Source organism: Euprymna scolopes, chromosome 7 (genome assembly GCF_053919585.1).
Source record: "Euprymna scolopes isolate OS-2025 chromosome 7, ASM5391958v1, whole genome shotgun sequence".
NCBI classification, from domain to species: Eukaryota; Metazoa; Mollusca; class Cephalopoda; order Sepiida; family Sepiolidae; genus Euprymna; species Euprymna scolopes.
The window spans coordinates 133,489,164-133,517,074 of NC_136488.1; the positions used below are offsets into that span (position 1 = coordinate 133,489,164).

A 27,911-nucleotide genomic window follows, 5' to 3' on the forward strand; every position below is an offset into this window, starting at 1 on the left:
TTCTCTTAATGAAATACACGAGTTTTTGATTATTATATTTTCTTTCTACTTTATCGAGTGAATTTTTTTAAAAAATATCTAAAAAAAGAAAACATTGAATATAATAGAAAAAAATTGTCGTCACCGTCCAGTATTTATTTGACGATATAAGCATAACATGAGCTTTCATTTAAAAAATTTAAAAAAAAAAAAAAAAAAATCAACGTGGTTTAAAAAGAAAAGGTTTTACACTTTGGATTTTACAGGTAAATTTCCAAAAAAAAAAAACCACTTCTTTTTTTTTTGTTTTGAATTAGAATATTTTATTTATTTATCTTTTATTTTCAATTTTGGATATATTAAACTTTGTTACGTAAATTAATTATTAAAATTTTAATAGACATTTCAAAATGTGGGAGGGATGAATTTAACAAAAAACGTTTGTCTAAAATATCAAATTTGATTTATTGGAAAGAGCATAAAATTTCACATTGACCCTGAAAATATCGTAAAAATTTAACCAAAAGAAAAATTTTGATAGATTTTTAAAGTTTAAAAATTGAAAATTATTTAACTCGTAAAATTCAATTGATTTCATTACGTAAAAAAAAAAAAAAAAAAAAAAAATGGCCGCATGAAGGCGCGCCGGCATTTTTAAAACTTTTTGTAAACACTGTTTTTAAAAAATAAAAAATAATATTTCTATTATTTTTAAACAACTTTAATAGTTTATTTTGGAAGTATATTCCATAAAGAAAATAAATAACCCACTTTAACCAGTGAAATTACGAGTTTTTTTAAAAAATATTTTATTCGCAGTTTCTGGTTAAAGGTGTCAAAAATTCCCCCCAAATTCTGATACAGTACACCTATCCAATTGCTCCTATATTAATTGGGATGATATTTTCCAGTTTCTTTTCGTGCCATGCATAAGACCTTGGCATTTCGTTATCTTTTCCCTTTCAGCTCTGTTTAACCACGGTGCCGTGGTTTAACTCACTTGTACTAAAGGTGCTGCTTTTTCCTTCTTGTCCTATATCACGGTCGAACATCTAAACAGTGTGATATAAATGCGGGAGTGCCCCAGGGGTCTAGCCTTGGACCTCTATTGTTCCTGATATTTATTAATGACCTCCCCGACAAAACTGCCTCTGAGATGGGTATATATGCTGATGACACTACACTCTATAACAGGCATGACAGGAAAACAAATGAACACATATCTAAAGAAATGGCAAAAACACTAGAGGATGACGTCCAATCTGTAGTGGAATGGGGACATAAATGGATGGTCACATTCAATGCTGCCAAGACTAAACTGGTTTCCTTCAATAATTACAAGAAACCTTCTCTACCACCAATAGCAATGGCCAGTGACTCCCTGTTTGAGAGTACATCTTTCAAACTGCTTGGCCTAACGTTCACAGGAAACATGAGCTGGAACAATTATATTGAAAACATTGCCAGGGCCGCTGCAAAAAAGGTAGGCTCTCTCTACCATGCTAGAAAACTACTGACACCTGAAAGTATCCTGTATCTCTATAAGGCCACCATTCGCCCATGTATGGAGTATTGTTGTCACATTTGGGCTGGTGCATCTGCTGCTAGTCTGTCGCTCCTAGACAAGGTTAAAAAAAGAGTCGCCAATCTGATAGGCCCTGAACTGGCATCTAAGCTTCAGCCTCTGTCCCATCGATGAAACGTTGCATCCCTCTGCTTGTTCTACAAGTATTTTAATGGTGAATGCTCTAACGAACTGCAGACACTTGTGCCCCCACGACGTAGACACCCTCGACAAACCCGACAGGCAGCTAAATCACACACCCACACAGTAGAGATCCCTAGATGTAAAAGATCTTTCTACTCCAGTAGTTTCTTCCCCAGAACTGCTAGACTCTGGAATTCCATTCCAGGTTCCTGCTTCCCTAACTGATATGCAGAAGTTCAAGTGCAACGTGAACCGACATCTTGCTGGCCAAATCCCTACATAGTGCCCCAGTAGTTGCTTCCCCTGATAGTAGCCCCCTACACTAAAGTGGCAATGTGCCTTGTTTGGGGTGAAATTGTAATAAAAAAAAAATAAAAAAATCACTATGTCAGGTTTTACTGCCCCATTTTTAGTTGAGTAGCCTCTCAGCTAGCTGAGTGTGTGTTCCATCCCTCCCGATCCCCACCCCCTCCTTCTTGCAATTTTTGTTTTCACCCTCCTCCTCTAAATTTCACCAATCTTGGAGAGAAAGAAATACAAACTACCCCCCCCCCATTCCTTACCCACAATTTTTTTTTCTCTCTCCATTCACTCGCATCTAGAGGGCATCTCCACTTAGAGGTTGACTCGCAGAAGCGAGGTTCCTTTTACAAACCTAGTGGAACAGGCAGTCTATCAACTAGACAGGGTTGGGAGGGTCCTACTAATCACTCCCTCCCCCCGCCCTCGACACAAATGAATTATTGTACCATTTTTATTGTTATCTTTTTTTTTGTTTTTACACGTCAATAAAAAATGTTTTAAAAATTGGGAGTTAAGTAGGACGTCCCCTAGTATGAAAGGGTGAATGCGGTATTATGGTGAAAGAAGATACTAGCTGGGAGAAACTTTTGATTTTGTTTAGTTCTAGAGTGACAAGGATGACCAACGACCCCCACAATCCCCCCTTTTGAGTTGGCCATGTGCGTAAGATTTTTGTTCATTGTTGATTTTCAATGTATTTTTTAACATGAATAAAGGATTTAATATCTCAAAGTGTAGTATCTGTTCCGGCAGATACTGCAAGCAAAGACCATATATGGGGACAACCCCACATATAAGACCTTGGTCAATGTAGGAGCAACCCTTCATACCAATTGTCACTATCCAGCTCCCCTACTCCTCGGGGAGTTGGTCCCCATTTCCCCTTCACTCCTCACATTAAAAAATCAGCCTTGTGCCTAATTTGCTCGGTGGGGGAGCAAATAAATACCAACCCCACATATAAGACCTTGGTTAATGTAGGGACAACCCTTTATACCAATTGTCATTATCCAGCTCCTATACTCCCCGGGGAGTTGTTCCCCATTTCCCCTTCACTCCTCACATTAAAAATCGGCCTTGTGCCTAATTTTTCTCGGTGGGGGAGCAAATAAATACTCTTTTCTTGGCCTTTTGGCCAAGATCAAAGTGTAGCATTTGTTCTCCCAGTTACCTCATTTTTGATTTTTTTCAAAGGGCTGCTCCACTTGACCCACCCTCGGGTTAAGTTCAAGGTGTCACTTTTGTCACTTTCGTGATGTACTAACTTTTGTTAGTGGGACCGACACCCTCTTTGGGGAGTCTGCACCCTTTTTGCTCCCCTAGGACCGACGCCATTGTGTGGTAGTCTTGACCCGAAACTGATTCCTTTTTTGGGAATTTGCTGTTTTTGGGACCGACAACCCTTTCTTTGGTAGACGTGACCTGGTCGGGTTAGCTTTAGTTTGTTGGGTACTTCGTTTCCTCCTCTCCTCTGAGGTTGAAATGGTCTATTCTCACCTCTCTTAATTGCCTGAGCAGCACTCTGACCTGCCAGGCCCAATCTTTGTCTTCCTTCGCTGCTCTTCCAGTGGATTGAGCAGACCGGGCTCTCTTTTTCGCTTCCTTGAGGTTGTTTGCGGGCAGGGTGACATGGGTAGGGCGGGTGTTTTGTTTCTGCTCCCCTCTCTATCCCCTCTCTCTCTCTTAATTGCGATACTAGCACCCACTGCGACTTCCTTCCCTGCTCCCCCCCTTGCGAGGGATCTGAGCTGACTAATCTGACATCCCCGTGAGAGGAGGTCAATCCACTTTCTCTCTTCTGACCTCCCACTTCCCCCCCCCCATTTCCCTGCATTTTCTTTTCTCCCCCGCTACACTTTGGTCTGCGTTAGCAGCCGGTGCAGTTTTGTTTGCACGATGCCGGGAAAAAGGTATATACCACCCCAGATGCGCAACATCGCTCCACTCGAGTACTCCCCATCGGAGGGAGCACCCACCACAAATGAAGTAGAGGAGGAGAAGGCTAGGGCAGGGCTGCAGCCCGCGGCGACTCAGGCAGGTCCAACATCAGGAGGGCAACCAGTCCCGCCCCTGGCTCCCCATGAGGGCCACTCCCCAAACTGGGGAGTCAAAGAGGCGACTGACGAGGTGCGATCAGAGTGGTACACATCCTGCGACACCCCTTCCACCTCAATCCTCGTCGGTCGGAGAGCACTCTCACCCAGGCTCCCCAAGAGGACCATTCCCAGATGGAAGCTTCCATGCGTGCGGGGGATGAGGGAACAAGATACCACTCAAGTGATTCACAACTAGTGGCACCCTCTGAACCTCAATCCTACTTTGCCAATGGCAACCAAGTCACCCCAGCTCCCCAAGAGGGCAACCCTAAGGAGAAAAAGAGGAAGAAGAACGAGGAGACAACAAAAGCAGCTGGAAAACCACAGCCAGTGGCAATCCCAGCTCCACAGATGCTAGCCACCTCAAGCGACCGACCGACTCCCCCAGAGACGATCCCCCATCCGCGGAAGAGGAGGAAGAGGAAGAAAGCGGAATCACTATGAGAACCAGGAAGCTAATACAAGAAACGTTAGCTTCTCTTAAAATTCTCAGAAGGGAAATGAACAACCCGCACCCAAAGGCAACGCTCCAGAAGGAAAGCAGACTGGAAGAAGCAGTGCTTCATCACCAACTGGAGGAGCTCCAACTCCAGAAAATGAAACATCCTAGGAGAAAACTTCTGCGGAGCATCCTCCCAAAGGTGACTCTGCAACAAAGAAGAAGGAGAGAGGCGGCCAGGGAGCTGGACAAAGCCAGGAAGCAACGTTCGACACTGACTGGCCGACTCTGTCCCCCAACAAGGCTAAAACTACGCCTCAAACTCAACCACAGGCAGTGCCAGCAGCTCCATGTCCAGGGCCATACAACTCACCACAAGAGCTGGAAACAGCGTGGGGCCCAAAACCGCAGCAAGACTAACTGACTCCGGAGGGTTACAGAGAGCGCTTTAACTCCACCTACAAGGACTATACGGTGGGCAACATCGTCAAACCCATCCCAGGTCAGATCGAGAAGTTGGAGAAAAGATTCTCTCCCTGACCACATCTGACCTAAAAACCAGAAGCCTGACAGGAGTCAATAAGGACAGCATGGTGGCACTCCTCCTAGATATTAACATTCCAGCCAGTTACATCTGCAGGAGGAGCTATACCACGTGGGACGTGCTGCTCCCCAGCCCAGAAGACGTGATAAGGCTAGCAAAAACCGACCACCGGGGGAAGAATACCTCAATAAGAGAAGAACGAACGTCACCGTGCTGAATGTCCCAGTCTTCATGGGAGCCCGGCAGGTCGGGGCTATACTAAGCCAGTATAGAGACGTGGAATCCGTCATGCTTGTCCGCAGTCAACGGAATGTGATGACCGGAGATCATAAGGTCAAGATGGTCCTGGACAAAACCGAATTCCATAAAATCCCTGCGATGATGAAATTCGACAAGTGGATGATGACCATCATTGTGGAGGGCAGGGCCCCCAATGTTGGCACTGCCAAAAACAAGGGCACATGGCCAAGGACTGCCCTAAAAGACTCCCGGCCGCATCCCTTCTCAAATCACAAGGGATGGCCTCTACCAAAGAACCAACCAAAACCCCGGCTGCAGCCCCACCAACAACTTCTACTACAGCTGAACCGGGACAAGCAGCAGAGGCTGGTTGGTCGACGGTCACCAAGAAGGGCAGACGCCCCAAAGGCATGCCCAAGCAAACAGTGACCCAAGACCAGCCAGAGCAAACTCCCATGGACATCCTGGCGCCTTCTTCCTCGAACAAGAGGAAACTTCAAGATTCAGAGGAAGAAAACGCATCGGAGGAAGAGACAGCAGCATCAGCAGTAGTGGAAACAACAGAAGCAGCAGAGATGGCAGAGAAGAATACAAAGAGGAGAAAGAGTAGGAAGACAAAAGGAATCACCCCCACCCCAAAATTCAATGTTTCAAATGCCGAGGCTGATCTCTCTTCAACTCCAACCCCCAAGGACTCTAGCACGTAACCCATCCCCAGAAAGGACAAATGACGCCCCCAAAAAAGCAACACCCCCAGCACCAAACACCCCTTCACCAGACACGCCAACCCTCACTTCCTCCTCCCCTACTCCTCCTCCTCCCACTAAAGAGAAACCAACTCCAACCACAACTGTCCGCACAGAGCAGACAAAAAGACTACCCTTCCTTCCAGGAGGAAGGATATGTGAGACGGGCTCTCTGCAGGGAACACCAGAGCTGAAAGGCCAGCAGAAGGTCCGTTACAACCAACTAAGGAACTTTACCTATGTCGGTGTGGACAATATCACCGATCCCACTAACTTCAAAGACACTCCCTTGTTGACCATATTTGTTAGGGTCAACAAGGATTCCAGGACAGAGGCTCTCTGGGCCATGATATATGCCACGAAGGATGCAATCCCGGGCCAGCAGCTGGTGGACACGGAGCATCCTTCGCTGAACAATTTATTTTACAAATGTGAGGGCAGAGTCCCCGTTTACATCCCCCCATCCTCCTTTTACAGGGCACTCAAACTAACCTTTTTTTTTTTTTTACACGGTGGTCACCACTTATCAAGGCCCGGAAGCCACTCAGGGATAAGGGTTATTGTAAGTATAGTACATTAGTGTGGAGATTTGATGAAGTGTTTACTTAAGGGGGCGGTTCATTAGGAATTTGTTTACGTTGGACTTGAAGACATCCAAGTTGTAGTCAGGTGGGAAGCAGGCAGACGGAACAGAGTTCCACAGGCGTGCAGTTCTTTCCCCTGGATGTGGGAAACGTGGCCATGAACGGATCACCCTCAGCTGAATTACTGACCGGAAGCATTGGACAAGCATGCCATGTCCTCAACCTCGAGGATTTCAGGCCCATGTGAGACACTGAATAAGGTAGGTGACCATGGCTTTAAACTTGGCTACTTATAATGTGAGGGGCCTCAGATGTCAAAGCAAGGCCACGCGCGTTCTGAGAGATCTGGTGTCCCTCAAGGTAGATATTGTCGCTATACAGGGACCCACTTTATTTGTGACGGGGATTGTCAGGTGTGGTGAACGATTACGATGTTTACTCAGCAATACCTATAGTCGTGGAATCTCCTTGCTAGTAAATTGCACCCTATCAGCGTCGGTGAATGTTGTTCATGTGGACGGGGACGGGCGGGCGATTGTCGTCGATGTTGCCGTTAATAGCAGTGTTTTGGATAGTCGCAGTTTTACGCACCTAATTCCGCTGTGGAAAGGGCTTCCTTCTTTCGACAGGTGGAGGGTTTTATAGATGATCCGGAGAGGGTAGTTTTAATGGGTGATTGGAATGCCATCCTTGATCCCAAGATAGATAAGGTCGGGGGGGGACTAGCGGGTCGGTGTGGTGCGATAGCAGTCTGTCTGACCTGATGGCTTCATGCGACCTGGTCGACAGATTTCGCCTGGATCACCCGGGGCAAGAGATGTGGATGTGGCATCCTAATACGCCTTCCTATCCAAGTACTTGGATCGGATGTTAGTTAGAAGAGGCGATGTAGATTTCCTATCTTGCCCCACGTTCCACTTTTTAGGACAGTCAGACCATAAACTAGTTATGGCCCGTCTGAACTTGAGCTATAGGCCTAGACTGGCCGGATACTGCACCTTGTTGGAGCTGGAGGACTACCGGTTGAAGGTTACAGAGATAATCCAATGGGCATTAGTGGAGGCGGTTACCGGGAGTAAGTGGTGGGTTAGTCTCAAGGCTAAGATTAGACGCTTCTCGGTCCAGTACAGCCAACGCCTCGCACTAGATAAGGCTAAGGCCAAGAAGCGTATAGAACATAGGCTGACCCAGGCGGTGGAGGGGGGGCCTCTAGAGATAGCGCTAGCAAAACAAGACCTCAACCGCTTGGCTAGCGAGCAGTACGAGGGCCAGATAATTAGGGCTAGGCTAATGAAAGTCTTGAACGAGGCTGTTAATGTAGATGCTGTTGAGCGTAAGGCTGCTCTAAGGTGTGGCTCGGATGGGTACATTCAAAAAGTAAACGACTTGGAAGGGCATGCCCTCATGTCGACATGGGAGATTTGCGAGGGGTTTCGAAAGCATCTATCTGAGCGCTTCACCCAACTACCCAAACTCAGGGTTGAAGAGTTTGGCATACTTGCCCCGCCTCATGGCGGCTAGCTGTGATGGTCTTGTTGCGGAACATGAGATCATTACTGCATTGAAGCAGGTCGGCTGCAACAAGTCCCCAGGGCTTGATGGTCTACCCTACAAATTCTACTTGAGGCTGTTGCCCCTGTTGGTCCCTATTCTGAAGGATATGTTCAACCATTGGTTTGTTCAGGGCTCCATCCCTGGGCAGGTGACCAAGGGTGTGATCACATTGCTGAGGAAAGGTCAACGGCATGGTGGAGAGGAAGATTTAGACGATTTCAGGCCCTTGACTCTACTAAACACAGAGTTAAAGATTTTGGCCAAGGTTCTTGCGAATCGTTTGCAGGTTGTCATCACTGACTTGATCGCACCAGACCAGAGTTATGCTGTGAAGGGGAGATCGATTCAGGACAATCTTCATCTGATACACATGCTCATAAAGGGGACAGAAGACGACGCAGAGGCCGCGCTGATCAGTTTGGATCAGTTCAAGGCTTTCGATAGGGTGGACCATAGGTTCGTGGGATCTGTGCTGGAGGCCACCGGATTTAATCCGGAGTTCCGCAAGTGGATCTCTGTACTTTATGACAGGCCAACGGTAGCGGTGCAGATCAACAGTAAGCTGTCGGAGTCTTTTGCTGTCTCCCGGTCGGTGCGACCGGGTTGTCTGCTGTCACCTCTCTTGTACGTCCTGGCATGGGAACCCCTCCTTCGCAAGTTAAGGGACGAGGCGACTACACCAGTCCTGCATGGGGTAGCTCTTCCTGGAGGCACATGAGCCAGGGTTTCCGCGTGCGCCGATGACGTCACCGTGTTCGTGTCTTGCCCCACAAGTGATCACCGAGGTGCTTGCTCGATATGAAGAAGTTACGGGGGCCGTCTTCAATCGCAGTAAGTAGGTATGTCTGCGGTTGGGTGCCTGGACTGGAGTAAATTCACTTCCAGGCATCTTCAGTTGGACCGACGGCCTCGTCCGGATCCTTGGTGTGTGGTTTGGACCAGGTCTCCAGCTGAAGAAAAACTGGTCGGAAGTAGAGGCCAAGGTCGAATCCTCTGTTAAGACTTGGGTTCGATGGAAATTGTCCTTGAAGGGTTGGGTGGAGACGTGTGTTACATACGTCTTTCCGCTCATCCTTTACCATCTGTCTGTACTTCCCCTCCCTGCAAAATGATGAATCAGCTTACAGAAGCACCTCGACACACTCTTGTGAAACGAGGGTAAGCATTATGTTTGCAGAGAGGTCTGTGTTTGAAATCCGAGCAGGGGAGGCTTAGGACTGCCTGATCTCCTATGTCACAAGCACGCAGAGAGGTTGGCCTTTCTGAGCCGTTCGTTGTACGTAGACATTCCATGGGTCACTGCGGTTGAAAGCTCGTTTTCCAATCTCACACCTGACCCCTCGGTCTCCGCCGTGCTTCAACCGAGGGGGGAACAAACATTTTAAGCCGAATGCCGGTCCGAACTTAGAGCATTGCCGGGGACCAGTATCCTCGAACAGTCTAGGAACAGGCTTTATCGGGAGCTAGTGGGGCGTAGCAAAAAGGAACCACTAGTGAAACGGACGGGGATGTCGTTGGATGTGGTCCGCTCCCAGTGGAGTTGGGCAACCGGACGGAACTTTCTTACAAATTCGGAATTTTCCCTTACCTGGCGACTTGTCCAGAACGCACATCCCCTCTTTGATGAACTCAACCTTTACAATGAAGAAACCCGGGTCTACTGCCTGCGCTGCGACGAAGACATGAGAGAAACAGCCGGTCATGCCTTTTTCCGCTGCAGCAGGCTCAGAACCCTTCTAGGGTACATCAACGAGGTAACGGCTCGCATCGATGCCAAGCGCTGGCTTGAACTCGACGAATCATATTTTGTGGAGAACATTGATTTGCAATGGTTTTTCTAGCAATACTAGCAGTAGCGAGGATGGTCATATGGATCGCATGCCTCAAGCGAGTCTGCGAAGGGATATCTGTTCCGGATCAGGATCTGATTGTCTACTTTAAACATCTGCTTAAAGTAAAGATCAGATGCGATTCGAAGAGGTTGCCTTGAGTGGCCTTTGACAAGAGGTGGGTGCATGACGCTAGCTTGTGCATCTGACGAGGCGCCAAGTTTGAATTCGTGTTACCACCATAGGCATGGCACATGCGGTACTGGGTCCTACGGAGCCCATCCCGCTAGGTTAGACAAATACAAAGTAAAGAGACTCTTGACTGGTGGTACAAATGAGATCCTGTCCCCCGATTGTTTGTTTTTTGGCACTAGAGAACCTTCCGAGGCTACCCTACCACTACCCCCCCCCCATCTTTTTGTTTTATCACCCCCTGGTCAACCCCTACTCGAAGGTCGCCGCCTAATATATCCTCCTTTTTCGTTTTTAACAATCTATTTATTTTACTCCCTACACCCGATATGAATTCTTCCCAATCCCCATTAGGGATCTCCCCACTTGTTTTCGGTGCCCCGGAAAACAGTAGGCGATCTAACTTTCTAGATTAGCTCAGGGAGGGGCTTTACTAACAATGCACTAGGAAATTTTATTTTTTGTATATTTTTTTCTAGATTTCCCACTCCCCAACACAAACTGTTTTTCTTCCAAATTCAAGAACTTTTTATTTTCCAATGAATTGAATTTTTTTCACACACACACACATTTTGATAAAAAAAATGCACACACACACACACACACACACACACACACACACACACACACACACACAGAAATTGTATATATATCTTTTTTGTAAAAACGCTGGGGTTTTCATTAGTTAGTTTAGAGTCCACAGATTGAATGAGGTATTGTGGTAAATGTTGCCAGTCAAGAGTAAAGTCGCCAAAGACTCCAATTTTTACTTTAGTTACAAAGACCCTGCAACATTCCCCTCCCCAGATCTTATAGGGCCTTGTGCCTAAATTTGTTTTGTCTTTTGGAGATTTTACTTTTTAAAATTTTTTAATTTTATATTGGAATTTTTTAAATTGTATTTTTTTCTTTAAACGAAATAGATTAAATATGAAGATCAAAGTGTAGTATCTGTTCTGGCAGATACTGCAAGCAAAGACCATATGTGGGGACAACTCCACATATAAGACCTTGATCAATGTAGGGGCAACCCTTCATACCAATTGTCACTATCCAGCTCCCCTACTCCCCGGGGAGGTGGTCCCCATTTCCCCTTCACTCCTCACATTAAAAATCGGCCTTGTGCCTTATTTGCTCGGTGGGGGAGCAAATAAATACCCTTTTCTTGGCCTATTGGACAAGATCAAAGTGTAGTATCTGTTCTTACTACATGCTATACTTATGTTTGTAACTTTGTAATATAAAGTGGGGGATCACTTTTCTGTATTAATTTAATGTAAAATGATCACCCACTTTACAACCAGTCAGTCTCAAAGCCATTCAAGTCATTCTCCAGATCAATCAAGTTGTTTTCGAAGGATTCCAGTTATTTTTTAAGCATTCAAATCATTCTTAAGGTCATTCAATTCATCCTTAAGTTCATTAAAGTCATTCTAAGTCATTTACTTTTTATTTATTTAAGTCATTTCAACCCATTTTTAGGTCATTTTAGTTTATCTTTAAGAATTTCATGTCCTACATTCACGCATTCATTCATTACATGAGAGCACGCAACTAATGGCTATCGGCCTTGTTCTAGGTACCTGTAGCTATAGGAATTGGATACTCATAGTGGATATCACTTATTCCCGATTGTTCTTTCTAGTATATGTTCCTAGAATTTGCTGCTGCAACAGATCGTCTAGAGGAGATATTTACATATTCCATTGTGTCCGGTCGTATAGTGGATCCCCACAGTAGAACCTTACAGTTGGATGTCAGGTGGCTCAAACTCTCTGCTTCTGCGAGCAGAACCTACACTTGCTGTCATTGCTTAGACCACCCATTTTCTTCAGTGGTGGTAATCAAACCTTGTTACCCAAAAGAATATAGATCATTTCTATATTTTGATACATCCCAGTAAATACTGGAAATTATTATCCAATCAGCAAATAGCAATTTTTCAGTCCGAAATACAAACGAAACAAAAACTTCGTTTTTTTTTTTGTTTTGTTTTTTTTTATAATAAAAAATAGCTAAATTTTAACAACTCAGCGTTTCATGTTAAATCGAATCGCAGAATGAATATAGGTAAGCTTTGTTAGTTTTATTGCTTCAAAATATATTACAAGGTACAAACCAAATGTTTATATTTTGTCGTAGTTTAATTCTCGTTAATATTTTTTTACGAGATAAAAAAAAAATACAAATCATTATTAAATAATCGAGCAACATATTTAACTATTTACAAATTTCTATTTAAACTAAAATACACCTTATTCGTCAGTTTAAAGGCTTAAAATTCACTTTTTGAGAGATCGATTTTTTTTTAATATCTGGTTTTAAGCAAAAGCAAGAGTATGTACTTAATTGTCATGTAGAAAATATTAATATATCCAAAAATTACGAAAATTCATCGAGTAAAAGTAAGGCTTTTGCGTTTTTAGTAAATAAATCTATCCCTATGGGCCGAAGCAAAACGTCATCCATTAAAATAGCAAAAAGGGGAATAAGTATGTCCCCTGTATTCACAATCTGCAAGGCGTTTACATCTAGGGAAAATGCAATTTCTCCCACTCTTCCGTAAAAATTACTTTTAATTATAAATAATTTTCTACTCGGTAAATTTTTGTAATTTTTTATATATTACTATTTTTCATATGATCATATGACAATTAAGTAAGTACTGTTGGTGGGTTTGTATTACTGTACACATAGATTCGAAAAAGTTGTCAAAAACAAATATATAACAAATAAATGTTATCAAAGGCAAGATAAGTTACTTTTCTGCCAAACTGGATATATTTTTTGTGTTTTTATTCAATGTAACATATTTATTCAGCTCGAAAAACATACAGTGTTTACCGATGTATTCGAAAATTCAAAATGGCGTCTCACACCCTCTTTAACACCGTAAGTTTGGAAAAAGGTGTTATAAATAAAAAAAAAACTATACAAAATACTATTAAAAACCCGCCGAATATATGTCAACCTATGTCACGGTTACATATATTGAGCGAGTTTTTAACAGTATTTTATCCGTTTTTTTATATATAACATCTTTTCCCAAACTTACCGTGTTAAAGAGAGAATCAGATGCCATCTTGAATGTTCCAATACATCGATAAACACTGTATGGTTTTCGAGCTGAATAAACATGTTACATTGAATAAAAACACGAAAAATATATCCAGTTTGGTAGAAAAGTAACTTATCTTGCCTTTGATAACATTTATTTGTTATATATTTGTTTTTTGACAACTTTTTCGAATCTATGTGTACCGTAATACAAACCCTTGTTGACTTCAGTAGGTTTTCGGATACGTTGAGAACGAATATCGCATTCATTCTTTGCGCAAACAAGTAGTTATCCATATTTGAAGGCATTCAGCATCCAACGTAATCACTATTGTTTTTGCTGGTGGCCATCTTGTTTCCCATTCAGGAAAAAAACGCCAAAAAAGAGCCAAACGGAACCAAAAGAGCCAAAACATGACCCAAAAAACATTTTTCGGCTTCAAGGCCGAAATGACTTCCCACTCATCCTTCCGGATATGCTTCCGCTTCCCGATATCGAAACGGACAATCTTTTTATCACTTTCTTAATTACATTAATTTTTTCATTTTCTTACTAAACTGCGCGCACGCGCATAGTTACTTCACTTGACGTTTCACAAGATGCATAAATACATGGCGGACATTTTAAATGACAAATATTTTTCATAAAAAGTTTTCACTTCATTTAATAGTAAAAATGTTGCTGTCAGTAAGTTTTCATGAGCGGTTTACAAAAGCATATTCTATGTTTTTCGTTCTTTTTTTGGGGGGGTATTCAATTATAGAACTTATATAGTTTAACAGGTGCTTCTGCAGTTTAATTAACCGTTTTTCCATAAGTAACGCGCCAACATTTACTGAGTAGAATACCGTTTAACATTTATGTTAAACAGTATTTGGCTAATGTGCATTTCAGCGGCATAAATTATTTCACAGACAATAATTTATAAAAATTATCTATTTTTATATAAAATACATTATTAGACCCTAAGGTTGAAATAAAACCCGAAAAAAATTTAATTTTTATTATTTTTTCAACATTTTTTATTAGACTGAATGTACGATAATCGAGGCTGCTGCCATCTTGTTTTGAAAATTTGGCCTTTCCAAGCTTGTCACATTAGCCTTTTTGAGGCCAAATTTGGCCTTTTTTACGCTCTTGCATGGAACTATTCAGGGGAAAATTTTGCTTTAAACAATATCAAATATAAAAGACAATTAAAAGAATCGATTTTGGCACCAGGAAATAGGTACAAATTTTTCTGATACCGATTCCAACACCCCAAAAGTTTTCCGATTCCCAATTCTGATTCTAATTAATTGCCCCAACATTATAAAAAACAAATATTTATTGTTGAGAAATTTTAATCATCAGACAGAAGTGAACCAGCATTTTCACATTTCCATTAAGAATATTAGAATGGAAACATTTGCAAAGCAAAAGTTTCATACTTAGTGGCTTACTATTGCAAGATTCTTGCCTATAAATTTATACATCATCGAATAAATAGAATTTTAGCAGATTACGCAGAAATTTTTAAGAGGGTTCAATAATTATTGGAGAGAAGTTGATGAATATAGATTAATTTTATCCTTTATTTAGACTAATTATGTAGTAAGCACTGCTATTATATATTCTCTTATAACTTTTAAAAAGAAATTATTTGGTGTCCTATTTATAACACAGTTGGTGATAATGGTTTAATGTTTGCATAAAACGTTTAAACGATAAGGTATTTTTTGTATCATGTTAGTGAAATGTCTTATAATCTAAGTATATAGTTGTATGCATTAAATCCCAAATAATATAACTTTATGCATGTCTGGATTATAATTGTGACACAATATAAAATATTTGGTTCAAAATAATATACCTTGTTTGTTAACGAATTATATTTGTATAACTTTTTAATGTTCTTTGGTGAGAAATGTAGATTTTTAGATTGTATTAATAAGTTTCGTTTTCAGTTTGCTCACTTGTACAGATTTTTACGTTTCGCTGTATGAGTTAAAATGTATTTTACAATTAATTCGTATGGAATCATTTTAGATGAAATGTTTTATGTGCAAATTCAATTCAATATACAAATTCAGTAAATTTTATGTTTATGTACTTTTTTTCACATACAATTTGTTTATTAGTATAATTTCTCCATTCACAGATAACAGCTGTTTAATAATATATGATAGCGTCGGAGTGACGTCATAGATAGTATGTAAAATCTCATTTACAAGCAGGTCTAATTTAAAAGGACATGTACGATCAGCAATTGAGAGCCTGAGCCACCTAATGTCTGGATGCCGAACCTTATTGGCAGATAGCTTTTACATTGTCTGCCACAACAAAGTATGTAAATACCTCCATTGGAAAATCTGTGGAGGAAGGCAGCTTGGAAGATCGGCCAACATCTGAGGACATGAACCATCACCCATTAGATCAAATGGAAAAGTGACAGTGTTCTATGACAAAGATATACAGGTGGGCAGATACATAAAAGGTAAGGTCATTAAACCATATATTGTAATATGGAACAAGCCTGAAAGAGCTGAGCTCATTATCAATGTCATCATTCCAAATGACTATGGCCTTAATAGAACTGAATGGGAAAAGATAACAAAATATAAGGATCTAAGAAATTATTTAAAAACGACATGGTTCCTTAAAGAAATCAATATTATACCAGTTGTGATAGGAGCAACTAGCCTTATGAAAAAAATCTGAAGAAATACATGAAAACACTCTCTAGAAAACCAAGCTGGCATGAAATACAGATAGGATCCATAAAGGGGGCGACATCTGTTCTTCTTTGGATATAATTTCAAATCATAATGAAATCAAGTGTTAGCTCCAGGACGGAGACCCTTGAGGTGTTAAAACTCAACAAAGTAAAATAATAAAAAAGTGAGAAACATTATGTCAAGTATGCGAATTTTCCTCCTTAAAAGAACACATGCACAGACACTGGATGGAGTCAAGTACGATAGATATTACACCAGCTTGTCATGACTTTAAAAACTGTTTTCAAGCCTACTTATATTAAACATAAGTTATTTGTCATGTGCACAATTCACACATGCACATTTGTGAGACAGTTGACAAACAGATAAAAATCTGATGACATCAGTGTACCAATTTTTCCATTTTGCCCTCTTAAGTCCCCTGTTTTCTGGATGAAAACCGATTAAAAAGTTCTCTACATGTCTGAATACGCTATATAAGAAGTTTCAATTTTGTAGGTCAAAAATTCGTTGAGGATATAGATGGAGAAGTGTCCTCACACGCATTCTTACTTTTATAGATATTTCGATTAAGTGTACAAATTGAGTGATTATATATACTGGATTTTTCTGATGTAAGATTTGTAATTATCTTGTTCATTTCCAGATAAATTTTGGACAAAAATGAACTCATCAGATAAGTGGTGATCAGGATTTTCATACCGGAAAGTATGCCATTATATAAAAAACATGGCACTATATGAAAAAACAGTAATGAGATCAGCATTTTAAGAATATCAGTAATGGAAGCATATCCCAAGAAAAAATCTTATTCTTGCGAAGTATGTAAATTCTCATTTACAAGCAATTCTAATTTAAAAAGGCATGTACGAATACACACTGGTGAAAAACCTTTTCAATGTCAAGTATGTGAATTATCATTTTCACAATCTTCCTCCTTAAAAGCACACATGCACACACACACTGGATGGAAACCACACTCTTGTAAAAAATGTAACACTACCTTTGCACATAATAGTTCACTAAAAAGACACATGCAAACGCACTCTAAAAAATCTTATCTGTGCAAAACATGTCAGTCTACATTTTCTGAACAGTCGTCGTTCAAGATACACATGCAAGCACACACGGCTGAGAAGAGATATCCTTGTACACTATGCGATTCTATATTTACACGCAATTATTTCTTAACAGAACACATGAGAACACACACAGGAGAAAAACCATATTTTTGTGAAATATGTGGTGCCTCATTTTCACAACATTCGTCATTGAAAAAACATGCACGAACACACACAGGGGAGAAACCTTATTCTTGCGAAATATGCAAATCAACATTCTCACAAGACTCCTCCTTAAAAAGACACATTCGAAACCATCTTGGTGAAAAAAATTATATCTGTGAAGAATGTGGTTCAGCATTTTTACGCAGCTCTGATCTAAAAAGACATGTCAGGATACACACTGGTGAAAAACCCTATCTGTGTAATGCATGTCCGTCTGCATTTTCAGACAATTCTTACTTAACAAAACACATGCGTATACACACTGGAGAGAAACGTTACATTTGTAATGTGTGCGACACTGCATTTACACATAATTCCTCCTTAAGAGTTCACAAGCAAACACATACTAGGAAGGAAAACTTGAATGCCTACTAGAAAACACCATCTTCAAGTTTTTCTAAACAAGGATTTGTGAGGATATAAATACTCATTATGCCATAGTATTTACAGCCTCAATAAGATCACTTCTGTATGGCAACTCCACATTGCTTATACGAGGAATGATGCATCTTCTCTAAGAAATGTTGCCTATAGTAATAACACTAAGTTAGATATTCCACCAGACTAGATAAATTGTTCTAGAATCCATTAAGCTCAAGAGAACACAAGAAAGATATATTATAACATTGTTAATAGGTCAATTAATCAGAGGAAAGATGATGTTTTCCAACTCAACATTTGAGAGGTAAAGGAGAATTTATTTGAAACTCTCGAATATCTATGTATCTCATATAGAAATCAAGCATTAGCTTCAAGAAACGACCCATTAATGTCAAAGAACTTTAACTTAAGTAAAATGAAACAAAAAGAAAAAAGTTTATATTTGCAAAATATGTGGATTTGAAGTTTACGAAAATTCTAAATTAACTAAACATGCAAATACAATAGTGACATGAACCTTTACTCATAATATCAAGGAGAAATATGAATGTTTTATGATAAATATATAGAAGGAGAAAGTTATATAAAATAAAAGGCCATTAAACCAGACTATTGTATTCAATAAACCTGAAAGAATAAAGTATATAAATACCTCCATTGAAACATCTGTAGGGAGATACGCCTTGATATATCATTGAACATCTGGGAACATTAGCCTTCAGCCACAACATCAAAAGAATAGATTACAGTGTTGCATGACAAAGACATACAGACAGGCAGATACATTTAAGATTGGAAACTTATATGCTATAAGATATGTGGATTTGCTTTTTATGAGTATTTTAAATGAAACAAATATGCAAATACAGTAAAGACAGAACCATTTACTCATAATATTGAGGAGAAAACATGACATACGGGTAAAGAGTTACATAAAAGTTCAGGAAAGTACTCCCCTTCTTAAAAAATGTCAAAGTGGAGTGGAGGATTTAAAATAACTATTCCTCTAAAGATATTAAGCTCATAAACAAATATGTAGCTCAGCTCAACAACGAGTGAATGTCTAACATCCGCTAGGATGCTCTATATCCACCTAATACAAAATGATAAGAAAACTAAAAAAAAAAAGCATTGACGATCTTTGGCTGATGATAACTACTGGCCAACCTTCGACATCAGTGAAAAGAACTTTCACCTCTTCCTTTTTCTCATTTTGTACACTGACCCATTTTCTGCCAGTGAAATAAACCATTTCATTCTTCTGTAAAAAGGTTTTGTTTTTCTTTCTGCGCATATTCTATTAATAGGTTTATAAATAACTTAGAATTGAGCCTCCCTCCCTCCCTTTACTTAATTTTATTTCCTTCTGGTTATAAAATAAACAATTGAATCTTCTCAGACCAACCAATTTTTATTTAGAAAAATTTATTAAGCTTTTTGCTCGCCCATTATTTTATTCTTTCATTGGGAGGTAATGGTGAGCAAATGGTAAATGACATAGACTTACGACCTGGATATTCCAAATTCGAATCCAGCTCGTTACACAAAATCACTTTCACTTGGGATGTTTGCAACCTTCATGTGGGTCCCTCCAGTAAGTACCCGGTGACTTTCAAGAAAAAATTCTGACTAGAAAAATATCAGGGAAACCAATGCCAACAGTAGAATCTTCGGCTTCCTATGATGATGATAATGGTTTAATTAACATTAATCAACAATTTCGTATTTGCCAACAAAAGGCATTTATCAACGGTACTTTCCAAACAACAACTGCATCTTGTTTATTTACAGTTTCTCTTGTTTGCCATGTGCTTAATAAAAACCATGTCACGTCTTTTCTAGTCTCTCATGCCTCCACAATGCTACTTGTTATTCCATGCTGGCATGGGTTTCCCTTGCTTTTATCTTTCCTTCCGCTGTGACATCACCTTGCGCCACAGTTTGGTCATTTGCATAAGTGTTATACCGCTGGTGCTACAAACAAACGTACACTATGATATATGAAGGTCATAATTATAGGGGCCACTCTATGCATTGGTGAAATCTGAACTTTTGTTAAATCAATTTCCTTTGAATTTGCAAGTGCCATGGGAATATTAAATTCACAAACAGTCCTCAGTTGTATGTATATCCCAGTCAGAGGAGATGACAATGTTAGGTTTTCACAGTTCTGCCAGGGAGGTGTCGATGCTTTCTTACATACAGTGCCTGGTATAACTGAACAGTCACCCATCTGGTACTGACCAGGTTCAATGTTACTTAGCTTTGATGATCTAATGAGAACGGATGTGCTAACGTGATTGTGCTGCATGTATAAATAGAAATAATTTCTTCAGACTTGTATATTTTTACATGATGACTTGTAATTCTTTTAGTTCGCTTCAATGCATGACATGTATTTCTTTACGATGTGGTACAGAGCAATAAAAGGCTCCTTTTTAGCATGGACTTGAACGGAACTTTGGACTGGTGGAAGCTGATATATTTTTTCATGGATACACCCACTATTAAAAATGCGGCCATATCTATCAAATTTCGCCTTAACTTTGTCATCAGTATTACCGTTAATAGCTTGGGTTATTAAGTATTTAAATGTGGTGAAAATGTTAAAGTGCATGCGACATATGGATCAGGTGATAGACTATGAATGGCTTTCTCTTTTCCCTTTTGTCAGCACGGCCAAGGGCATGGCCAGAGTGCATACATTCAAATGACCAATGTTTTCCGAATCACAAAAAAAAAAAAAAATTATTATAATGTTATGTAGTGAATTTGTGGTGTGATCCCTAGCCTTCAAACTGACCATTTTATGGTAATGATAACATCGTTGTATATAGTCAAGAATCACACACACATTTAATATGAATTGAGTACAAATGTTCCCATTTTATTAAAACAGACAAAAATCAAAGATAAAACCATTTTATCACTTATACGCATTTTTTAAAATCGCATTATGATGTCTAAATGTCAAACATCCATCTACATGATGGACCTGTCACCTAAACTTCACCATTTACCACAAAAATTACCCTTGAGAAGAAATCGTGTTAAACTATTCATTCAATTTCCATTTCCATTTGCCATTTTATAATTAAAACGGAGTTTTCTCTCATACATTTTCTAAAGTACACCTGTTTATTTTTATTTACTTGTTTGGTTATCTCTAAGTTCCACATGTTCTTTTTGTTTATTTTTACTTCCATTGCCAGTTGGAAGTTAAGACAGCTCTGATGATCCCGTGAACAAATTAAATCAGTTGTCAGCTGTGGAAAATTACGGTTGTTAGCTATGGCATCTGTGTCCCAAATGAAATCACTGTGCTTCCACAGTCGGCCATTGTCAGGTAGTAGCAGTTAGCCATTGTCAACACTGGGGGTTACTGGCACATAATGTTGGTTTGGGGAGATTGCTGGGTAGGTACTGTTGTGTATTTGTAGGCACTGACTCCCTATGCAACTGTTAGCCAGTGGCGGCCATGATCAGTATCAACCTCCATTTGACTGCTGTGAACTGAAATCATCTGTTTTCAACATTCGGTATTGCTGGACACTAGCATCCACTGGTTGCCTGTAGTGGGCAGTGCTAATCACTGATGGTTCGTGCTGTTTGGAAGCAGTTGCTTGCATTTGCTCACGTTTACCAGTGACCACTGGTTGCCTTTTGAACTGTTGGTGTCTGTGCCATTCACTGTTGGTCATGACCAATATCGGCCTCTATGGACTGCTTAAAAAAATTGTCTGTCTTTAATGGCGAGCATTGGTAGTAATTGTCATTTTAGGCGGTTACGTGTGTTTGGTCATTATTGGTCATTATCGATCATAACCAGTGTCGAGTTGTATTTGACTGCTTTGAAATGAAATAGTCTGCCTTCAATATATGAATATTGAAGACAGACTATTTCATTTCAAAGCAGTCATCAATTGTATGGTAGTGTCATTCACTGGCGGAAGTGCTAGACACTGACAGGATGGTGACTGACAGTAAATTTGAGGTGATGACTGTCAGTGTTGGGAAGAGGTGGTTAGTGGTAGGCAGTAGCTGACAGTTGTGAACAGTAGTGCACACTGTTGTTTCATGTCACTTGTTGCTGTTTTAGGCATTAACTGCGTTCTTGATGTGAATAATTCACTTAAATATAATGATAGATTTGTTTAACGAAAAATTGTTGAATTATGTATTTTATTATGAAGTTAAGTTAGTTGTTAAGTATGCCAGAATTTTTGGGGAAATTTTGACACTCTTAACACAAAACTGCGAATAAAATATACAAAACTCGTAATTTCTCTTTTTAAAGTGGTTTTGTTTAATTTCTTTATGGAATATACTTCCAAAATAAAACTATTAAAGTTTTTTTAAAAATAATAGAAATATTATTTTTTATTTTTTAAACAACAGTGTTTACAAAGTGCATGTGCGCGCTCATGCAGCCATTTTTTTACGTAATAAAATGAATTGGATTTTATGAGTTAAATTTTTTTCAATTTTTTCAATTTAAAAATCTATCAAAATTTTTCTATTGGTTCAATTTTAACAATATTTGCAGGTTTAATGCGAAACTTTTGCTCTTTCCAATAAACCAAATATAATATTCTAGACAAACGTTTTTTTTTTTTTAATTCATCCCCCATTTTGAAATGTCTATTAAAATGAAAATAATTAATTTTCTCACCTAAGGTTTATATATCAAAAGTTGAAGACAAAAGATAAATAAAATAATCTAATTTAAAACAAAAAAAGAATAGTTTTGTGCAAATTAACCTGTCCAGTCAAAAGTTGAAAACCTTTTTTTTTAAAAACCATGTTGACTTTTTTTTTTTAAGTGAAACCTCATATTTTTTAAATTTTTTCCTGAAAAGATTGAATACCTACAACAATTTTTCTGCTTCATTCAATGTTTTTTTTTAGATTAAAAAAAAAAATCACTCCATAAAGAAGAAATAAAGTATATTAAATAAAAAACTTATATATTTATTTAAGAGAATAAAAAAATCGAAAATCGGTCAAGTGGAATTTTTTCAACGGAAAAAACTGGTAAGTGAAATGTGATCATTTTTCAAGTACGATGGCCCATATTTACTAACTTTTGTTTACAGCCAGCAATAGAAAGGGAGATTGATTTTGGCGCTTAAGGCCACCGAAGTTTTCAACTCGAATAAAAGGAAACATTTGTCTCCCTTTATTCCACTTCTGAAACATCTGATGTCGCAGTATTTTTTAATCCTTGCTTAAAAAAAGTATTTTATTTAAAAAGGACATGGAATATAAAATACAAATATGGATAAATTCTTAACAATGAAGAATGGAAGTACCCATTGATTAGTATTTTTTATAGGTAAGTGATTTTTTCGAATTTATATATATATATATATATATATATATATATTATATTCAAAGTAAGTTAAAATTTGTTGATTTTCTGGAAATCTTTTTTTAAAGAAAACCGATTAAAAAAAACAAATATTGCATATTTTGCTATTAAACCTGTTATTATTTTAAAATGTGGTCTTTGCTACTTTTATTGAAAAAAAATTAGGGTTTGAATTACATTTTTCAAGTAGTTATAAGCTTCAAAATATAGTAAGTCTAATTATTCAAGTTTTCATCACGCATTTTTATAATGGCGAATTTCTGACACTGCTAGTGCATTGTTTCCTGGATATTTTTGTTTAAGGTAGGTATAGGACATAGTTTTGAAATCCGTTTTATCCAGTGGCGGCTCGTGCCTAAGATTAGTGGGGGTGCTGTTATAAAAAAATACCTATTGTTTTAATATTGTGTAAAAATAAAACAAACATAAAAATATACATAATTTATACGTATGCACACGTATAAAAATACAATAACTTAAAGGAATCCTAAATAGATGTAAATATTTTAAATATTTTACTTATTACATTCATTTGAAAGTAAACTTCATTCTTCTATTTTTAATTTGTGAGAAAAGACTGATAATTTTCTCCTTAACTTCTGAATGACTGCTGAAGAACTTTTTTATCAATTGAAAGCACTGCAAGTTCATTTAGTCTTCTGCAGCCCATGGTGTTCCTTAGAAAAGGTTTTATTCTTTTCAGAGTTGCAAAACAACGTTCTATCTCTTATGTAGTCATGGGAATTGTCAAGATAATTTTTACGAGTTTTGTGATTTCACTAAGAACATCGTTTAAATTGTTTTCCAAAATAAATTTCAGGAGATCAATTACTTTGCAATATTCATGAATATCTGACCTAATATAAAATATTTCTAGTTCAGTTTCAAACTTTTCTTTGTCAATCATGGGATATGCTTCAGTTGTCAAGGATATCTCTTCTGTGGGTAGTTTTTTCTTAAAACTAGCAAAGCTTATCTTGTAAAACAATTTAGCAAGTATTAAATGTTTAGTTGAAGAATATCTGTCCGTTATATCAACAGATATATAGTCACACATTTCTTTAGCTTCGCCCTTGAGTGTTTGTGAAGGATTTTTACAGTATTTAGTATTTCTTATCTCTAAAATAGCAGTTTTTAAATTTGTTGGAGATCATGGTTAAATTCTTTTTATATCAATTGTATTGGGACAGGTAAGTACTAGGTAGTCTATTAGTAGAATATCAATTAGGGTAGAAGGAATACAATGTTTACGTGATCCTCTTTTTGCGATTCAACTGAACCGGAAGTTCTAACTGAGTTGAATCATAATTTTATAACTTTTAGGTCACAGATTTTTATTAACGAAAAAAGTTTTACTATTTAACAACGGTTTTATTTATAAAAAGCTTGTTGTTAATTAAAAATAGGCGTATAACAAAATAAGCTTGTCATTAAAATTGCTTTTTTTAATACAAATATTTTTAACTTGCCATTATAAGCCGTCAAAAAAGGGGTAATACGCAAAAACATTTTAATAAAAAAACACTATTTTAAATTGTGTACACTTTACAGAGTAATAAAAAAAAATATACAAATATATTTCTTTTAAACTTTACAGATAAAATAAAATTTTACGGGCTTTTTCCGCGGGCAAACAAACGAAAAACATTTTTTAAATACATTTTATTTACAATTTTTTAATACTTTATTTTTTTCATAAAAACAAAATCTTTGCTTGCAAACGATGGTAAAGTTAGGAGTTTACCATTTAAAAATGGTTTTATTGGATAACAGTTTTATTTAAAATTTAAAAATATGTGTTTACAACAAAACTTTGTAAATAAAATATAGAATAAAAAAGTTTACATGTTTGTACTATGAGCAAACAAAAAAAAATTTAAAGATACATAATTTTATTTACAAATCTTTTTACAACTTTTTATATAAAAATAAAAACAAGCTTTGCTATTTACTAAGCTTATTATGAAAACGGTTTTACATACTCGTCTTGTTATTGCACATTTTAATTAAAAAAAACTTTGTTCAAAGTGTAAAACTTCTTGCTTTGTCCTCGTGAGAGGTAAATAAATGCTAAAGCTTATATATATATATATATATATATATATATATATAATGTGTGTGTATATATAATGTGTGTGTGCATATATATATATATATGTGTGTGTGTATATGTGTGTATATATATGTGTGTGTGTATATGTGTGTGTGTATATGTGTGTATATATATATGTGTGTGTATATATGTGTGTGTATATATATATTTATATATGCATATATATATATATATATATATATATATATATATATATATATATAGTGATGATCATATTTATTGGCACGGTAAAATAAAAGTTAAATTTTGTCTAATAAATTCTAAAAAAGGGATTAAATTAAAGAAAATAACAAAGTATATTATGTATTTTTAACTGGCCTTTCCGATGCAGCAATCGGATTTTAGAAAAAATAAATAACAAAGGAACAACAAACATAATTGCAAAAAACCCTTGTTCAAAATTATTGGCACGATTTATTTAATAATCAATTGTATAGCCTTTGGCCTTGATTACCTTCCTCAGTTAGTTTCCAACCAAGTTGTTGCACTCTTCAGTAGTAATTTTAGCCCACTCTTCCTGACAATAATCCTCCAATTGAATAAGATTCTTAGGCTTCATTTGCATTACCCTCAATTTTAATGTTCTCCATAAATTTTCAATTGGATTAAGGTCTGGGCTTTGTGATGGCCACTCCAAAACATTAATATGATTGTCCTCAAGCCATTTCTTAGTCAGTTTAGCCGAATGCTTTGGGTCATTATCTTGCATGAACCACCAACGACGACCAAGTGAGAGCTCTTTAGCAGAGTCTTTCAGGTTTTCATCCAATATTTTAACATAATCTTCCTTTTTTATGCTACCTGTGACCTTAACAAGTCGCCCTGGTCCAGAGGCAGCAAAGGATCCCCAAAACATCAAACTGCCTCCACCGTGCTTCACTGTGGGTATGGTGTTCTTAGGCAGGAAAGCTTCGCCAGATTTTCTGTAAATATAAGACACTTTATTATGGCCAAATAACTCTATTTTCGTTTCGTCAGTCCATAGAACACGTTTCCAGAATGCAACATCTTTATCAATATGACGTTTTGCAAAGGCTAGCCTTGCTTTCAGGTGCATAGGCTTCAATAAGGGAGTCTTTCTCGGACGACATGCTTTTAAACCAGCTCTCTTCAAAACTCTACCAACTGTATGTCGAGATACATTCACTCCAGAGGTGCTCTGTTCATCAACAATCTCCCCAACAGAGATCCTTGGGTTTTGTTTTACTTGTCGAACAATTTTCCGTTCATCTCTTGGGGAAAGAATCCTTTTTCTCCCTCTACCCTCTAAACTCATAACGTGGCCTTGCGATTTGAACTTGTTTATTATGGCTCTAACAGTGGATTTGGGAAGGTTTAGCTTCTTTGAAATCTTATCATAGCCCTCCCCATTGGTATGGCATGCTACAACAAGCTTCCTGACGTCTTCGCTGTGTTCCTTAGTTTTAACCATGGCGATTGAAAATTATAATTTAGTCACTTATAATAGTTTAAATAAATCGCTATCTAAAAATTATCTGAAAAAAATTATTCACTGAATTAGCGTTAAACAAGCATAATATGGCTATAAAAAAGTTCAGAAAGCACGTAAACCGGAAATTGATTGATATTATACTGATACTAAAAGAAAAACAAAGCCGTGCCAATAATTTTGAACAAGGGTTTTTTGCAATTATGTTTGTTATTCCTTTGTTATTTATTTTTTCTAAAATCCGATTGCTGCATCAGAAAGGCCAGTTAAAAATACATAATATACTTTGTTATTTTCTTTAATTTAATCCCTTTTTTAGAATTTATTAGACAAAATTTAACTTTTATTTTACCGTGCCAATAAATATGATCATCACTGTATATATAAGGTAAAAACATTTCAAACTAAAATGTATTTTAAAAATAAAATTTTCTTCGCTTTTCTATAGAAAAAAATGTAAATATTTTTGATTCTGTAAAGTTTAACTACTACAAAATAAATAGATTTCAAACTACTTAAAAACTCAAACAAAATAAGCCATATAGGTAAAAAAAAAAAAAATAACATTAGTCGCGTTTGTAGCTTCAAGGCTAAAAGCCAAAACACTTTTAATTAAAAAAAAAAAGTTTGGCATATTGTATATTTTTGTCTGCTTAAATCGCATTTTAAAGTGTGGGAATTTTTTTTTAAGGTGGAGATTTTATTTACAAGAACACGTTACACTTTTTAATAATAATAAAAAGAAAACATTTCTAAACAAAGCCTCTTAAAAAAAAAAAAAAAAGCGAAAACACGCAAACACCGCATTTAGAACTGCGAAAACTACAGTTCCAAATTGGCTCACATTGGCCGTTCTAGATCGGGCATGCGCACAAGCGAAATTCACTAAAAATGTGTAACTGTAAATTTCGCAGCTCCAAGCAAAGTTTTGCTTTTATGCTTATATGAGTATGGGGACAATTATCGACATTAAGCTTCAGGATTATATATATATATATCTATCTATATATCTATAAAAGTGAACGTGTCTGTCTGTCTGTCTGTCTGTCTGTGTGTCTGTGTGTCTGTCTGTCTGTGTACATTTCCCTAGGCAATAACTCTGTCAATTTTTAGTCTATAGACTCGAAATTTGAAATACCGGGTACTGAGATTTGGGAAAATCGACGTGACGGGTGTCAGCCAGAAATTTGGCTGTTAAGGGATCAAATTTCAACGATTTGACCTTTAAGAACTCTACCAAACTCCTCCGACAAGTTTGGGTCTAGACACTTGAAATTTTAGATATAGGTTCCTTGAACCTGGATCTAACTTAATAAAGTGA

General features: G+C 37.7%; 1 long non-coding RNA gene and 2 pseudogenes across 1 annotated transcript; all 3 read left to right on the top strand.

Moving 5' to 3' along the window:
• The first annotated feature begins 3,105 nt into the window (after nucleotides 1-3,105).
• Nucleotides 3,106-3,259, top strand: LOC145280639 (U2 spliceosomal RNA; annotated as a pseudogene).
• An 8,111-nt stretch (nucleotides 3,260-11,370) lies between these two features.
• On the top strand, nucleotides 11,371-11,508 carry LOC145280624 (U2 spliceosomal RNA; annotated as a pseudogene).
• Nucleotides 11,509-12,178: 670 nt separating this feature from the next.
• On the top strand, nucleotides 12,179-18,926 carry LOC145279964 (uncharacterized). The gene is made up of 2 exons (XR_013868503.1): nucleotides 12,179-12,284; nucleotides 15,413-18,926. It is a non-coding gene; the product is annotated as an uncharacterized LOC145279964 (long non-coding RNA).
• Nucleotides 18,927-27,911: the final 8,985 nt, after the last annotated feature.